Genomic DNA, 14,304 nt, shown 5'->3' with positions numbered 1-14,304 from the left:
GACCAGAAAAGACCGCATATTTCCAGAAATAAATGCATCACAAACACGATTCCAATTCAGTCCAGCTGGGGCTCCTCTTCACCGCCAAGGGCTGCGTTCTTACTCCGCAGAAATAATGCAGAGACGGGCGTAAAGTCTGGCCTCTCAAAAGGAGAGAAGGCGTACGATACATCCATCCACCCGGCCGCAGGGACACCGTTTAAAAAATGCACCGTCGCCGTCGAATCGCGGGCGTCCTCTACGTGGCCGCCCCGAGCGCGGCTCCCTAAAGCTAATGACGACCAGCTGGGGCAGCGAGCGCGGCCTGCGAGCCGATCCGGGCCGGAGCGCCCCCCACGCACACGACCGCCACCGAACTCGGGCCCCGCCTCGGTCGGCCTCCAGGAAAATAAAGACCGGGGAGAGGCGGCCAGCCCGCGCTGCAGCGAGCGCTGCAGCGAGCACCCCGCTCCGCAGGATCGACAATAAAAGGCAACATCCACAGCCGCCCTGAGGAGAAGAAGGGCGCAGAGGAGAGCCGCCGCCGCAGCCACCTCGCCGTCGGCCACGGCCCGGCCCCGGGAGCGGCGCAGCGCGGCGCGGTGAGGCGCGGCGCGGCAGAGGACGCGAGCCGAAGTGGCGGCGGCGGCGGCGGTGGCGGAAGTGGAGTGGGGAAGAGGGGGTGGTTGTTAGTGTTTGGCGCCGGCGGAGGGAGTCATTCCTGCAGCTGCACTTCCGGTCGGCATTTTGTTCTGAGAGGGAGAGACGGAACGAGAGAGAGACACACACAGGGCTCCTTCCCCCCCCGCCCTCCCCCCCCTCCCTCCGTCGGTACCGACTCACCCGACACCACCAAGCCGCAGGGAGGGACGCCCCAGCCGACAGGAGGATTGGTTCCCGGGCCGGCGGCGATGCCCCCCCGGTAGCTCGGGCCCCTGGTCGGGTGTTTGTGAGTGTTTCTATGTGGGAGAAGGAGGAGGAGGAGGAAGAAGAAGCAGCGATTTGTCTTCTCGGCTGGTCTCCCCCCGGCTCTACATGTTCCCCGCACTGAGGAGACGGAAGAGGAGCCGTAGCCACCCCCCCTCCCGGCCCGGATTATAGTCTCTCGCCACAGCGGCCTCGGCCTCCCCTTGGATTCAGACGCCGATTCGCCCAGGTAAATTCCTGCTCTTTATTTCGGCGGCGGCGGCGGCGGCGGCGCCAGGTCCTCAGCGTCTCTCCTCCTCGCTCCCCTCCCCGCCGTTTCCTTAGCGGCCCCAGGTCTCCTCCACGGGCGAGTCTAGAGTTCGCTCCTCTCTGGTGGCAGCCGCCCTGGGTGGCGGTGGTTTTGTACCCTCTCCCGGCCGGCTCCGGTGGCGGGGACTGGGCTCCTGCCGGGCGGTCGGGGAGGCGTAGGCCCGGCGGAGAGTGCAGGCCGCGGGCCAGCGGAATCTACTTGAGCTCGGGGATTAGGAGAGCTCCGGGCTGAGCGGAGCTACTGCTGGTCGGTGACAGGCCTCGCCCGGGAGAAGAGCCGGAGCTAGTGAGGAGGCGGAAACAATACAACTAACAGCAATTGTGCCCTGATCGTCCCCATATTTACAACTTTCCTGGTCCGGGAGTGGGGAACGTCCCAGTGAAACAAACAACCCCCCTTCTTCCCCCTGTGACCCCATGAAGGGAGGAAGTAGTTTCAGTTAGTGAGACAAATGTAAATACTCAGACACGGATCCAGTGGTAATTCTTTCCCTGTGTAAAACTTGTTTGGACGTTGGAAAGTTAATAAAGACTCATTTTCTTTTTGTGAAGAATTAAATCGTCCACATCCGTATTTAATATAGGAAACCATAGTGTGGTAGACACTGCATATCCTCCCCAAAGAGCATTTATGTTGTTGTTTGACAGTGTATTGCACATGGACTTTTTATTCTAAGACAAGTATAAACTACTTGACAGGCTTACCCTGCCACTTTATATTTGTATGCGTTATATAAGGACAATTTTAACCGACTATACATGAAACACTCAGGTACTTCCTGATTCAAACGTGTAGAAGCATAAAAGGAATTTTAAATGTTTTGAGAATTGGGCTGCGATACAGGTAAAACGAATTTTCTTTAAAGGGACAGAAATTAAGTTATGCTTAAAATCCCTTGGAGGTTAAAAAAAAAATGTAGAAGGTGCCATCCTTTCGTGTCAAGGCAGATCTTCTTGAGGTCCCAGGATTGTCATTGGCTGTTTGTGCCCATGATGTTTGACTGTGTAATGAGAGAGGTGTCATTTTAATAGGTCAAATGTATCTGTAAATGCTGAAGAAAAATATCAGTTCTGTCTTAACAAATTCTAGTTCACGAGGAAGTTGTGTTTAGAGCTTGTTTATGGAGGCGTTGGTAATGTAGGTTGGTATAAGGGAAAAAAACCAATTTAAAAGTCCTCAGCCATACAAATTGCATAGAAAAATAAATGTACCTGGGTTAGACTATTTTGATACTTTGTCTGATACTCACTGAAGGAAAACTTTCATTGGTTAAAATGAAGCAACACTGATCAACAAAGTGCCTTGTTTTACTGGTGAATGTTAACATTGGTTCGAGTTTTTTGTCTCATTAAATTATTATTGTCATTGTAGAATAAGTAACTTCTCTGAAGGTTATTTTTGAGTTTAGCACTCTGCTTAAAATAAATTGTCCCAGGTTTCCTGCAAACGTATGGATAAATGTTAAAAAGAGTGAAGTTAATATAGCTGTCACGTACCAGGCATGTTTTTAATGCTATAAATCCGTGTAGTAGTCAGTAGCGTGTCCGTGATTTGTATTGGTCAGGGAGCAGTTTGAATTTTAAAAAGCCTGAAGCTCCTGCTGAGCCCCAATCCCGGCCTCCCTCCCTCCCACTAATCTCCCATTCCTGTCTTTGTGCTGCCTGCTCCTGTTAGACACTGTTTGCTACAGGGCCTCAGGCCTACACTGGGTGGGGGGTGTGCGAATGGGGGCCTGCCCGGGTTGGGGGGGATACAGAAGGGAGGCACACTTCACATCTTAAGCGGAGGATTTTGGGTTGGGGGGCGGAGTAAGGGCTTCAATATAAATGTTTAAAAGGCCCTTATATGAACCTGTGATGAACTTTTACTTCAATAAAATACTGAGACGTATGTCAAGGGATGAACATAATTCTACTAAAAGTAGTGGAAAGAGGAGTTCTGCTTGCTTAGTTTTCATCAAGGGAAGCAACTTATTTTTAGAGTTTTATACTTAAAGGGAGCTTTCTTATTTCTTACACAGATGTTTGAATCAATGCATTGGATATCTGTGTATGTGATTGATTTTTTTTTCTTGTGAGTTTGGAATTAAAGTGAATTAGTTATCAGATCTTGCTTTCCCAATTCTATTTAGTAATCTGTAAGTAATATAGGTTGTGTGATAGCTTGCATTAAGATAGCATAAACATTTCTTCAAAGTAGATGGAAAATATTTTTTCTTTGGTTCAAACCAATTAAATAGGTTCTTTTTAAAGGAGAAAATATTGTAACAGTCGAATAAAACCTAAACTTGAACTTAAATTTTTGATAACTTAGTTGGAAGGAACAGTTTGTATTTCCCTAGAGATTGTGACTAGTCTGCTCTACCTCCCTTGTATTGGTTGAGATAGTGGTTAATCTTGTATTTCCATTATTATTATTTAATTCAGTGAAAGGAGACAACCATAAGTGTTCCAGTAATGTTCTATTACTCGTTATATTATTTGGAGAAATATTTCCTAATACACCTAAAGGAAATTTCAACAGTATGGTTTACTGTTTCCTTTGAGTCTGCAGAGTTACCAATAACTTATAATAATTACTTAAAACAGTTTTAAAGCAAATAATGAAAGTCTAGTAAATCAAAGTTGAATATTAAATACTTAATTATTTTAGTGTTTTGTGAAGAGTATATGGGATGCTTCCTGCCATTCAACAATTCGTTTACTAAAATTATTTGAAAGCATTTTGAACCTGTGCTATGGATCATTATAATACTGTCCGCCTTTAAGAAGAAAAAAGTTGTATCTGAAGAAAGAAAGACTGTCTATTTGAGATTCTCTTTGAGGATGAAAGTGAAAGTTTTCAGTATGGCAGTAAACCTAATTTTGGTTTTCTGCATAGTGATCATGATTAAATTTCAAAAATGTTATGAGCAAAGCTATATGAATTTAAACATAAAATTTACTTTATTTGGAGCGGGACTACCCAGCTCAAACATATATAAGGCTCCATAATTTCATATTTAATTTTTTGGTACCAAGCCATCATCAGACTGCTATAGAAACATTTAAACCCATCTATGTTATATTTTGACATACTTTCTTGTGTATTTATATACTCTCTCAAAATAAACTGTAAAAGTTAATACAAGAGTAAATAAAAACTGAAGAGTTTCAGTTTTGTATAATTTTAACTTTCCCCACCCCATTGCTTAAAATGCATAATTTGTAAGTAATTCTGAAATTTTAAAATAATATTTCAGTTTTATGTATAAGTGACTGGGAAGACTGAGGTAAATAAAAATTCCTTTTAGAGAAATGTAACTTCTGTTCTGTTTATCCCATTTATTTGCCATAAAACAAATAGGAAATTACTGACTAGGAACTTGATAGAAGCCTGGTAGTTAACTGTTTAGTTGAAGATGTTTATTTTAGTATCCTGAGCATGCTGATTTGGCTTTAGTGGTAATTTATGGTCGTATATAGCCTTTAAAAGTCATTATATTTTTAATAGTTTTTAAGCGAAGTTTTTTTTTATTTTTAGCAGTTGTCATTTATAGTTATTCTTTGTATTTTTAAATTGGTCTTTTTTCAAGATCACCTGAATTCATTTATAAATAGTTTCATTTCCCTGTGAGAGAAGTCACCAGCATTATTTTCATTTTTTAGTGAAGAACTTGACCCTCAGAAGCCATGTGATTTGTATAGACTCATGTTGTGAGTCAGTGAGAGAATAGGGATTCCCTGACTCTTACTAGTTTTTTATTATATTATGTTTCTTTAAGAATTGTTTGAGCTGTGGTCATGAAGCTAGGTATTGTTCAGTGCTGACAGTGATACCGTTTGTGACTTTTTCAATTATCTGAGTCCAAGGTGCTTTTCCCTCTTCTCGAGAGAGATGATACCTGTCTCTTGGTTGTATTTTCTTGGTATGAAAATAGTACTTTTACGTTAGAAATCCTGACCTTGTGTGTATATGTTTGGTGTTTGAATGATTGAGTTTACTTATATATGTCCTTCCTGAGGAATGTAAGTGAATGAACTATATTTGTAGTAAACAATACGTCATGACTTTTGAAAGTTTTATTTTTATACTATTTGTAAAAATTACTAGAGTGGAACTTTAGTGTTTCTAGTTGATTTAAAAGCAGTTTTAAACATGCTGTCTCTTTATTTAAGGCCATCATTGTTGTTTTGAAGAGTATTTTATGTGCTCAGATTTTTTTTGCCCAACTAAGTTAAATAATAAAAATGATTTTAGATATTTGTCTTGTGTATCATTTTGACTGGTGTAAATCTGCAGTCAGTTTTCATGAATTGAGTTTTGTCAGATTGCATTATGTTTTAAGGCATATTCCTTTTTATTCCCAAAGTGATGTTATTAGGAGAGATTATTTCTTGATGTAGCATTGCCAGCTGGATAACATTTTGAGGGCTTATTATTTGCCAGGAATTGTGTTAAGTATGTCCCCCATAATATTATCTCATTTAATTCTTACAACAAGTTCATGAACTAGAAACAATTATCGTACACAATTTACAGATGAAGAAACTGAGGCTGGAAAGGTTAGAAAATTGCCCATTGTCTTATAATTTGTAAATGATCAGTCTGATTTATATTCTTTCTTAAGGATTTAGGATTCCACATTTCTAGTTTTAGTAAAATCTTAATATTATCCTCTGGTTTCTCAGTTGAGTCAGTGCTTGCTTACAAGTCATGTAGTCAAGGAAATTGTGTACTTTAGGCAAAGAACTAAAATAGAATTCAGACTATATATCCTAAATATAAAATACTTTTAAAATCAGCAAATCTTTACTACCTTATATTTTAAATTTGAGTTTGTTAAGCCATCTGTGAATTTTTAAAGTTTTTTATATTGAGTTGAACTTGTCAAAGCATTTATTTTTAGAAAGGGAAAATTCAGGGTTAGAGAGTGAGTTCATTCATAGATATGTGACTAATTGTAATATAGTAGATGAATCTATAAATTAGTATGATAGCTTTTTAAAATTCTAATATTTATATAGGCAAAGAATGTTGATCCTTTCAGAGTCATCAGTGTGGGAAGTTGTGGGCTTAATGCCAGAGCTCTTGCCATTATGTATAACCTTATGGGGATTCCCTTAGTGAATACCTTTAGAACCTTTGAGATTGTCTTTTTCTTATCCTTAATGGCAAATTTTTATCTCCAGGGGTGAATTTGAGTTTTGGAGACAGTAAAAAGTAATTTAGAACTTAGTTTAGGAAAACTAAGATTTAATAAGATCTTTTTTGTGTCAGGTACAGTATTGAGTACTTTACATTTGTAATATGTAGTATTATCAAGTGATTTCCATGTACCAGGGGCTTTATATGGGTTTTCTCAATTCTTCAACGTATAGTATGAGTTTGGTTGTAGTCATTATCCTAAGATACTTTAGAAAACTGAGGTATAGAATGATTAAGAACTAGCCCAAGGTCACACATCTAATAAGTGGAAGAAAGTGGAGAAGGGACTCCAGAGTCGATGCTTTGCCCCTCAACCTTAACCCTACACTATGTATCGTGATTTGAACCTCCCAACTACCCAGTGAGATTAGTGATAGTGTTCTCATTTTACAGACAAGGAAATTGAGGCTCATCATGTTTAAGAAACTTGTCCAGGGTGGCAAATCTAGCAGGTGTTAGAGATAGGATTCCAACCCAAATATGTCTAATTCTAAAACTTCTGTTCTTTCCATTCTACCACCCAGCTCTTTAAGACTTATAATACATTTTTTTGTTAAAAAGGGTAGACTTGGTTATAAAGTAGTGAGATGTTTTTTCTTGTGTGGCTTATAAGGAGATCCTAAAGATAATTTAAAAAAAGTAATTCCAAAAATGTTTTGTCAGTTACAGCCGATTCATTATTTGATGACAGTCTTCTTTAAAAATACCTTATTACTTTACATCAAGTATGATAAAATGTTTGTATGTACAAATATACACTTAAATAGGATACTGATTTTAAATAATATATATGCTATATCTATAAAATAGATAGCTTTTGAAAATGGAAAATCCACTTTATTTTCATAATAATATTGTGATTCTTAAGTTATTTTTTATAAACTAGCTTTAAAAAATTATTCCCAAGAACACATTAAACTTCCAGCATTTTATGTGTTTTGCCATCTTACAGTTGTATAACATATCATTTAACATGAATGTATCAAACTCAAAGTTTTCTTTTGTATATATTTGCCCTTTGGCAGAAAGAGAAACTTAACTGTATGCAAAAACGTGGAATCAGCAACATTAATCAATTTATTCATTAAAATTTTTTTTTTATACTTTTACCTCTCTTGAGAAATCCAGTAGCTGTGACATCACTTTGAAATACTGGATTCCTTTTTGTTGGAGTTAGCATATTTGGGTTACTTCTACTTCTCAGTCCTTTGGTCTTATCCTGCTGAAAGGCATGCTTATTTTTATATGGTACTGTTTTTAAAAAATAGTTGTTGATTCTAGATACCTTAAAAACTAACAGTGTTTGAGACACTGATGAATTATTAAAATTCAAATGTAGTTTACTCTAAAAATGTTGATCTTTATGATTGTATATTTATTTACTTTTATTTGCAAAACAAATATGTCCTTGAAATTAATCCTAGCAAGGAAATATATCACTGGGTTTTCTCAGCACTGCTACTTGTTAACCCTTTCAGGATTTTATTTTATTTTTATTTTGTTTTATTTTATTTTGGGGGAACATTAGCCCTGAGCTAACTACTGCCAATCCTCCTCTTTTTTCGGAGGAAGGCTGGCCCTGAGGTAACATCTGTGCCCATCTTCCTCTACTTTATATGTGGGACGCCTATGACAGCATGGCATACCACGCAGTGCCATGTCCGCACCGGGGATCCGAACTGGCAAACCCCGGGCCGCCGAGAAGCGAAACGTGCAAACTTAACCGCTGTGCCACCGGGCCAGCCCCTCATGATTTTAAAATGTGCTTATAGTTATCTCTGTCTGGTAGAATTGTGGGTTGCCAGTTTCCACCTAAAGAAATTGATCATCTGAGTATAGGCTATATGTGATTTAATTTTTCCTTGGTAATAATCAAGTTGAAATTTTACATGGGTGTAAATTGGGCCAAAGCCCCTTTTGTAAAAAATTACTCTTATTAGAAAATTGATGCACATGACATAATGTTTTTTTCCCCAGCGTTCTAGCTATGCCTCAGAAAGCTCTTAAGTTTCGAAAGTTGAAGTGTAATGGCCTAAAAGCTACTGTTACCATTCTTTGATCATAGTATTTATACTGTAATCTACCTTCAGGGTATCCTGAAAGACATACATATATGACATATGCTTTTTATTTAACTGTACTCATTTTTTAACTCTTTTCTCTTTCCCTTTTCTTATGTACCTCTTTCTTTCTCTGTCAATATCCAATCTTTTATCTCCCTGTAAGCAAATTTTTACATAGCATGGTGAATATAGGTGGTGATATTAATGTGGATGGTCCTATAATCTATTACTTTCCTTATGAGATCTAGAGCAGTTTGAAAGGCCTCAGATTCTATCCTCATAAGTTCAAAATATTGCTGGTGAAGAGGCATTGACATAAACTGTGAAAATAAGTATTTGTGTAGCAATCCTACTTTCTTCTGTAGACATGTGTTAACTTCTCAAAACAACTCAAGCACCAGAAATTTTTTTAAAGAGAAGGAGAAAGCATGGCTTTTTTTGTGAAAGTTTCCCTGGTCATTCCATTTTGTAGTATTTGTCAGTTTGTTACTTACATCTTTTGATAAAATAATTTGTTCCTGTGTCTGTCAACCATACTCAACCACCAGCTCTGTGAGAGCAAGGAGACTGTATTTTTTCATCTTTGTGTCTGTAACACCATCACAGTGCTTGTCCTTTGTTGTAGGTATTCAATACATTTTTGTTGAATTGATTAATTAGAATTGAGCTATATGATATTTCTTAAAGATGTAGTTCTAGATCTAAGATTAACGAGTGGCGAGTATGTTTTTGTGTTAATTTCAAAATATAATTTTTTTGGATATAGATATATCCTGAGGTTTCTTGCCTTTTGGGTAAGAACATTTTATTTACATGTATTCCTTACAGTTCATACATATCATACCTTGTGCATAGGAATAAGTCCAAGAAAAATTTAAAACGGAGTTCCTGTTTTAGCTGTTACTGAGGATTGTAAAGTATAGGAAGAGTTTTTTTGTTTTGGTCCATTGGGCAGTGGAATTGGGAGTGAGATACGGGGATTTATTTTAAGAGGGAAGATATCTAAATACTTTCTTGTTTTAAGCTTAAAAATGATTTATTTTAGTTTTTATTTTCTTTGCTAATTTAAGTATTATGTATAATAATGTAGATAAATTAACTGTAATGAGAAATACATTATAGCACATTAAAAATGCTTTTCAACTAAAATAGTGATATGATTGAGTTTTTTAAAAGTTAAGTAAGGCTTATTGAGGTATAATTTACACAGTAAAATTCACTGTTTTAGGTGTGCAGTTTGATGAGTGTTGACAAACATATACAGTCTCGCAACCACTATCATAATCAAGACAGAATATTCCCATCACCCCAAAAGTTCCCTTATGTACTTTTTGTAATCGGTTTCCTACCCCTACTCCAGACCCTGGCAACCAGACCTAATTTCTGTCCCTACAGTTTTTGTCTTTTCTAGAATGTCATATAAATGGAATCATACAGTAGGTAGACGTCTGTGTCACGTTTCTTTCACTTGTGTAAGGCTTTTGAGATTGATCCACGTTGTTGCATATATAGTAGTTTGTTGGTGACTGAATTTTGAAATTGATTTTAGTATACTGTTTAACTTTGGTACTACTCTGTCAAAAAATACTTTGAACAGCTTTAGATATTTTTCTGAGATCTTACAGCTGCTTTATTATTGGACATAATTTTACTTGCCCATTTTTACCTCTCACCTCCAAAATCTTGTAATTGACATTATTAAGTAGCATTTATTTATATTAGTTAATTCTGTTAGGTTAGATGCTCTACCAGTCAGGTAAAGTAGACTTTCCCCTCTTTTTTATCATAATTAAATAATGTGTTTTGAACATATATCACATAGAACCTAGAACAAGAAATGAGAGATGGTACAATAACTCACCAAAACTGAGTTTACATTTTGCTTTAAGTTTAATGTTTGTTGTTTATACTAAAAACAGAGCATAGTTGATAGTGAAGAACAGTCATTGCCTCTCTAGAAGAGAGGCTTAAAGTTAGAGAAGCAGTGCTATTTACTGAAAGTTGGGGCAGATAAGGAGAAAAGGGCTATTTTCTGGTCATTTTGTTTGACTACGTCTTGTGTTTCTCCTTACTCCCTTTTTGGAACAGCTTTCTCCTTTGGGTTCAGGGCTATCAGTGTCTTCTTGTTCTGCCCCTATGTATTTGACCTCTCACGTGTACACACTTGCTAGTTCTTCCTCCTCTACTCACTCCTTAAGTATTGATGTTCCCAAGCCGGTTCGTCAGCCTTGGTTCTGTTCTCTCTTCCTATTGATCTCATCTGTTCACATGACTTTTTACATGCTTGCTACCTCTATGCTGCTAACTCACGAATCTGTCTGCAGAATATATTTCTCTTCTAAGACAGATCCAGCTGTCTGTTAGGCATCTCTGGGTATCCCATAAATAAAATAAATTCAAAAGTATGTAAATCTGAACTCATCCCTCAATTCTTCCCTACTCTTACCCCTCTCCCAACCAAAAAGAAAGAAAACTATTCTTACAACTATGTGAAGTAGGTTATTGTTTCCACCATCAACTCAGTTGCCTAAACTGGAAACTTGGTAATAATGCTTGATCCTTCTTCTTTACTGTACCTCCAGTCCAGTTGTTCACTCAGGTCTGATATTTGTAACACCTCCCTGAATATCACTTGAATCCATCCCTCCTCTACTGTTCTGATTCTGAGAGCGAGCGTGTACGTACAACTTGTCAGATGGAATAATTTCTAGCATTTTTGGAAAGATTTAGAGGTAATTGTGAAAAATATATTTAGTGTTAGGATACTTTTTGTTCTTATGCTTGGGCTCTGGTGTTTAAAACTTGGGTGTAATCTTCACTAACATTCATGTTTGGTAGCCTAAATGCAACTGTCTTCTGTACACGTTTCCATCATATGTAAAATATGGGGCTTCTGACTTACGACCCAGTGTATCAGCTAGAGTAGACTTTTAAGTCAGATACAGAAAGATAAAAGCTGAGTTCAGACTACTCTAGTACTACATTTCTTGAATGTGTAAATTTATTTTAATACTGTGTGTTGGTGTGTTCACGAGCAGTCTGAGTTGAGAAGAAAATGGGACTGTGGGAGGAAAGGTAAAGGAAGGGCTTTTTAATAGACTTTCCTATACTGTGGCAACATGTTCACTTGAATAACATTTTCACCTTTATTGCAGATAACAGTAAACTCAAGGAACAAATGCAGTAGGATATGATGCCATTCAATTGCTAGGCACCCACACGTTTTTAATAGCAAGAGACAGATATGTTGTAACTCACAGATATGTGAGTTTGGAAGTTGTTCATGATTTTGTGTAACCTTACAGTGTTTCTTCTATAGAATAAGAAGTTATCCTCTTCACTCCTCAATTTGAACAGAAGGATCTGCTTAGAGTTATTAACTGAATGTTTCTTTGTGATGAGCATCTTAAAATGTGATGCTATCTTGAAAGACAAAGTAAATGTTTTCTTCACTGTATCTAGAGTTTATAACTAAGGAAATAATAGGTGCTGTATTTTGCTCTACTGCTTATTACCGTGTTTTCAAGAAAGTGGGGTCAATCCAAAAGCAGTTTACAAAGGCTGATGGGAGAACCTATCTAATTATTGAGTCTCTGGTGGGTTGCACATAGTTAGCACTCAACAAACAATTTTTGAATAAGTGAATTTGAATTGTATTTCAGTTTTGGAATATAGGACTAATTGGAGTGACAGAAAATGGGTGGGGCTTGCTAAATATTGAACAAAATTGGATAGAAGAAAGAAAATATGAAGCCCAGAAAAGGTAGGACAGCATTTAAAGCAAAGAATTGGTATAATTTAGTTAATTACTTGTAAGTGGACGATTAGGTTTGCTTAGCTGGATAAGAGAAAGGTCTATATACAGAAATGTTTTGAATTCTTTCTTTTTTATTCCCACTCCAGCTTTGCTTCTTATTACCTCTGGACTTCCATCTTCATTGCTCAGGGACAAATTAGTAGGCTCAGGGCTAAAATGACCTGCCTAATCCAGATATGCACGTTGGAATTGGGAATTGGGTTGTATTGGTGGGAAAGGGAGAGAGGTGTTATAGTTCTTGAATCTTTTCCAGTTCTTCATGGTCTGTAGTGTGTATCAAAGTGTCATTATGTGTCTCCAGTATTCTGATGAGAGGACCTAAAAACTAGAATTTAAAATGACTTGTGGGGCCAGCTCTGTAGCTGAGTGGTTAAGTTCGTGTGCTCCGCTTTGGGAGCCCAGGGTTTTGCCCGTTTGGATCCTGGGCGTGGACCTAGCCTCACTCCTCAGGCCATACTGAGGCAGTGTCCCACATAGCAGAACAAGAAGGACCTACAACTAGAATATACACCTCTGTATGGGGTTGGGGGGTGAGGGGCAGCTTTGGGGAGAAGAAGGAGGAAAAAAAAAAACAAAAAAAGAGGAAGACTGGCAACAGATGTTAGCTCAGGGCCAATCTTTAAAAGAATAAAGTGACTTAGAATTTACAGCAAGCTTGTGACTGTCCTCGGATCAAGTTCAGTATCTGAATCTCTAATATGCTATTTAGCTGTTGAGCCATGTTACCACCCACACTAATTATCATATGGTTTTAGTGATTCTGATGTTTCCAAACTAGAAGACAGCCACCGGAATTTTAGTGTTCTTTATAAAAATTTCATAGTTCAGCAACTCTCCATTCCCTTACTTTTCTTAGAAACCAAAACTACTTATAGTTTTCTGGTATGTTAAATAAGGCTAAATTGTGGAATTTGGAACTTAAAAGTTTTTAAGCACTTCAAAGTTAAAGACTTCTCTCCCTCTTTTTTTTTGAATTATAGAAGCAATGTGGAAAAAAGCTACATGCTATTTGGAAAATAGGAGAAATATCCAGTCTCTCGTATTTTATGTTTTTCCTACTCAGTTTTTAGTTAAAATATTTATATTAATTACATTTAATATAATTAATGTTAAATATGTATTCACAGTATAAATATATATAAATAGTCCTGTTTTCTCTTAAGGTTGTATCATAAAGATTTTTCTAATTTCTTATACGGTGTTCATAATTGTTTAAAATGTTACACAATGTTTTGTCAGTGGATGAACCGTAATTTTCTTAGTCATTCTGCTGTTGGACATTTTATTTGCTTTCACTTTTTTCTGTATAAAAATGAGGCAGTGGAACATTTTTATATGTACAGTTTTTTTTCTCCCTTTGGGGGCTTTATTCACTTAGAGTAGAATATCCCGTAAGTAGAAGTTGGGCCAAAAGGTTTAAGCATTTTTATGGCTCTTAATATGTATTTCCAAAAATAGTTTTACCCTTCCATAATCTTTATTTTCATTCATGTCTTAGTTCATTCAGTAAATGTATTTTTTTCATATAGAAGCACATTTCCTATTAAGATTATTCTTAGGTCATTTAAATGCTCCTATTCCCCCCAGTTGTGGCTGAGATCTTTCGATGTATTTTTGAACTTTGTAATGATAAAAATTATGGGCTTTTCAAACTGGATATAGCATTTGGAGCTATTACATAGCGAAATTAACATAGAATCTAATATAAATTAGTAACTAGCCAAGTGACACTTAGGCCAGTCATAAGCCTATTTCTTTGGTTGTCTCGGGTTCAGCTAAGAACGTGAAGGGGTTCTCAGGTTTTAGGATTTTTATTGACTAGTGAAAGCACAAAGGAAAACAAAAAATAAGAATTTAGGTAAATGCAAGGAGAGACTAGTTCCTAGAGATGTAATTGCGGTTAAGGGATCATCAGTCTTTTATCTACCAAAAAAAAAGTGTTAAGGAGATTCTAGATTGGAAAGTTCTAAGAAAGAAAAGTCAATTTTTAGGTAGATCCTATTACTTAGTCTTATTATTTG

The 14,304-nt window shown here is 37.4% G+C and overlaps 1 protein-coding gene across 5 annotated transcripts in view; it reads left to right on the top strand.

Annotated features, from left to right (window-relative positions):
- The first annotated feature begins 502 nt into the window (after window positions 1–502).
- Window positions 503–14,304, top strand: part of NIPBL (NIPBL cohesin loading factor) — a 195,015-nt gene continuing 181,213 nt past the window's right edge. For all 5 annotated transcript variants that reach the window (XM_070245908.1, XM_014734903.3, XM_070245909.1 and 2 more), the window contains exon 1: window positions 503–1,135. The gene's annotated coding sequence lies outside the window, so the exon portion shown is untranslated. The remainder of the gene's footprint in view (window positions 1,136–14,304) is intronic.

The sequence above is a fragment of the Equus caballus genome, chromosome 21 (genome assembly GCF_041296265.1).
Source record: "Equus caballus isolate H_3958 breed thoroughbred chromosome 21, TB-T2T, whole genome shotgun sequence".
NCBI classification, from domain to species: domain Eukaryota; kingdom Metazoa; phylum Chordata; class Mammalia; order Perissodactyla; family Equidae; genus Equus; species Equus caballus.
The sequence above is the reverse complement of the archived record's forward strand: the minus strand, read 5'-3'. Positions and strand labels throughout refer to the sequence as shown.